At 30.4% G+C, this 3841-nt stretch overlaps 1 pseudogene; it reads left to right on the top strand.

Annotated features, from left to right (window-relative positions):
- Positions 1–1913: 1913 nt before the first annotated feature.
- Positions 1914–2737, top strand: LOC107847248 (annotated as a pseudogene).
- Positions 2738–3841: the final 1104 nt, after the last annotated feature.

The raw sequence follows: 3841 nt of genomic DNA, 5'->3' as shown, positions 1-3841 counted from the left end.
TCTTCCAACTACAAGTTTCAAGAAGATGGTGCACAAAATCGGAATGCAAAGGTTCAGGGATGTTCTCATTAGGGGGAGTTAATACGCACTGTCATCTTTTTCCCTTACGAGGTTTTATCCCACTAGGTTTTCCTTGTAAGGATTTTAATGAGGCAGCATATATACGCATTATCTATCAATTAGACATTCAAGGGGGAGTTTTATAAATATATTACCATATATAGTGAATGTCTACTTTAACATATATAGTGAATGTCTACTTTATCATATATTGAATGTCTATTTATGAAAAAGTTAGAAACCCCAAGATTAGTTTTTCCCTATAAATAAAAGGGTTTTCGTCATTGTAATTCACCCCATCAAGAGATTTCTCAAAAGAAATAATAATCACTCTTTCTTATCGCTCTATTCTTCTTCTTTGTTTTATATTTCATAACGAAGTATATGTTTATGTGTTTGTATGTCTCTGTGTTTGAATATACAACTTTTTTACTTGATCAATAATTAGTAAACATTTATTTTCACTTCATTAAATTATTTAATCCTGGTAAGTTTTGTTATTTTGGGCAGTTTCCTACTGTTATCTTCTTGGTCACCCGGTAGCGTAAATGTTATGCTACATTGTGGTGTATAAAAGTTAAAAACACATTTGAATAAGGAGAGAATAGTTAATAACACACATGAAAATTGAAATATCACGTTTTTTTACGAGTGTCATACATGAACTATTAGGAGTCGTTTGGTAGAGTGTATAAGAATAATGCAAAGTATGGTGTGTTAGTAATGCTTGTATTAGTAATGTTTGTGTTAGCTATGCTTGCATTAGTTATGTTTGTGTTTTGCTTATGCAGTGTTTGGTTTGATGTATTAAAAATAATATGAATTAAATAATTTCTTAAAAAAAAAAAAGTTTTTTACAAAAATATCCTCCATATATATGTTAGAAAGAATGTGAATTTTTTTTTTTAGGGATAATAGTGTCTTTAATCATGTTAATGCATGTATTGGATCCATCCATTGCTAATATCATAGATTTTGAGGTATTAGTAATACACACTTAATACACAATAGAGTTATACATAGGATACAAAAGTATACCAAATAAGGTATTAGTAATACACATTAAACTAATGCATGCATTAATTTTCTAATACACTCTACCAAACGACCCCTTAGGCATTTGTTTTTTCTATTTGAACAATCATCAACTATTAACCAAAATACATCTCAAAGCTGACCAGACAAAATATTTGAATACAATCGCCAAAAGACGTGTGACAACTTAATTTACTTATAAAAGTTCATTCACAGGCAATTGACTCATTAATTTTAAGGTGTGTTTTGATAAATAGTTGGTAATATTTCAGTTAGAAAGCTCGCAAAAAAGTGATACTTCAAATATGTTTTTGATCATTATATCTTTAAATATATTTTAATTTTCTCAATTAGTTCTTTTAACTGTTCGCATTGAGTGCCATTTGGCACCACTTTTAAACAAAAAAAAGTTGTGTACACGTATTTTGATGAATAGTTGGTGATAGTTCAAATAGAAAATGCAAATACTTGATAATTCAGATAAAAAACTCACAAAAAAAAGAGTGTATTTTTTACTATTATCTATGGAATAAAGTGGTAATGACATTGCTTGGATGTATTGGACCAAAATACTATTACCAAAAACAAAAAGCAATATAGCATCAAAATCTTATATATAATGAATGGTCGACGTAATGAAGAAAATATTCTATACTAGTTTAAGTTGTTTTACATTTGAAAAAGAGAAAAAGTTTGTACATCAGCAGCCATTATAAAAACGGTCCCTGCGAAACTTTAAGCTCCAACATATCAAAGTCAAAAACAGAAGTTAAAAGAGGGAAAATCTTCAGCAAGAGAAAAAAAAAACTTAGAAGAAAATGGGTGCTAACTACTCATCAACAACTTGACCTGAAGCTTATAATATGCCAATCACACCACAAATCAAGAAGTCTCAAGTCATTGCTTTCCATTATTCAACTAAATGGAAGCTCCATTTTGATTCTTTGAAAGATCCAAACAAATTGATAATCATTTTACACTAGCACTCTATTTTAACATGTTGTTGAGTCTGTTTGGATTAGTTGATGGTAAATAGTTGATATGCTTTAAGTATTGAAAATCATTTCTATGTGTTGAAATTGATTTTATAAATATAGTACTAATCATTTGCCCTATTTCTACTAGGTTGTAATTGACTTCACAGCTACATGGTGTGGTCCTTGCAAATACATGGATCCAGTTATCATTGACTTTGCTGCTAAATATACAGATGTTGAGTTTGTCAAGATTGATGTTGATGAATTAGTTGTATGACCTTTTATCTTTTATCTTTTATCTTTTATCTTGCAATCCTTTTTTGTTTTCGAGTTTAAGTTATATCGATTGACGTATTTACATAATCAGGTCACTTATAAGATAATTACAGGCAAGCCTCTATGATGATTATCCTAATTGCAATCGACAAAAGTTACAATGTCAAGACATATATATAATTTTTTTGCTCCACTTGTCTAGTGTTTCAATCGATACTAATTTGTCAAACACTGGATGTTGTAAATAGGATGTAGCTCAGGAATATGAGGTTCAAGCGATGCCAACATTCGTGCTAATAAAGAAAGGGAAGGTAGTTGACAAGATTGTGGAAGCAGATAAAGATGGAATACAGAAGAAAATTGAGAAATACAGAGCTAGCTTATACTAAGCAAACCAAAGGTATAGTAAAATGGCCATGAGTAAAGTTTGTTGGAATAACTAAGAAGTGATAATTCAAGTGGATGAAATCGATCGAGTGATCTTAGTAATCACTTTCTGATTAATATAACTAGCTTTGTAATACTGATTAAAGCACTATTTTTTCGATGTATTTGTTTGAATAAGAAAACGTTCTTCTGGTTTTTGTGTTCATATCTTTTCGAAATCCAACTCCCATCGCCATAATTCCTTTCCAACGACCATTAAGGAAGCTCAGTGCACTAAAACCTCTGCTATGTGCAGGGTTCGGAGAAAGGTCAAACCAATATTTTTACTTGCCAACTATTTCATAATTATTCCTCATACACAGCATCTTTTCGTAACCTAAAACGAGGCAGAATTTAAGGAGTTGTAGTTGGCAATATAATATGGACCAAGTTTATCTACATAAAATACAAACGGTAAATTAATCTTTATTGATAGTTTAATGGTCCATCGATAAATAGGTGAAAAAGTAGAAGCATTTTTATATGAACATTCATATTGGTTTCTAAAACATTGTAAATATTACTACAAATTCTGCACTCACAAGTAAACTTTTTTAAGTTGACTTGTACAGTCAATGAGTTCTGCGAGATTATCCTATGTTAGAAAATGGTAAGAAATTATTTCTTTTTTTGCTAAATTTGATGAGATAAATGACTTTGAACCTATCTTAATGAGGCGATCATCGGAACACCTGATCTTGAGTTACATGAAATAAGATTTTTCCAACTAATAATTAACAATTTTGAAATCTAACAAGTACTTTTGAAATGGCTATAAACAGATCCTATGTGTGCCTATCTCAGTTCATTGTAAATTCTGGTAAGGTTTAAAAATTTTCCTATTAAAAGAATAGTTTAGGTCGGGCATCAACCACTTTATAAAACTTACCTATAAGGATTGGTGGCACATTCTTATAACACAAGATATCGGACGTGAGCCTCCATTTCATCCATCCTACTTCAATGTGATATGTAACATCCTCATCAATCTCCACATTTTCTTGAGTTACTAACCCAAGGGCTTGAGATTAGTGTAAATCAATATCATAATTTATAAATGTATTGAT

Source organism: Capsicum annuum, unplaced genomic scaffold (assembly GCF_002878395.1).
Source record: "Capsicum annuum cultivar UCD-10X-F1 unplaced genomic scaffold, UCD10Xv1.1 ctg64222, whole genome shotgun sequence".
In the NCBI taxonomy this organism is placed as follows: Eukaryota; Viridiplantae; Streptophyta; class Magnoliopsida; order Solanales; family Solanaceae; genus Capsicum; species Capsicum annuum.
The sequence above is the reverse complement of the archived record's forward strand: the minus strand, read 5'-3'. Positions and strand labels throughout refer to the sequence as shown.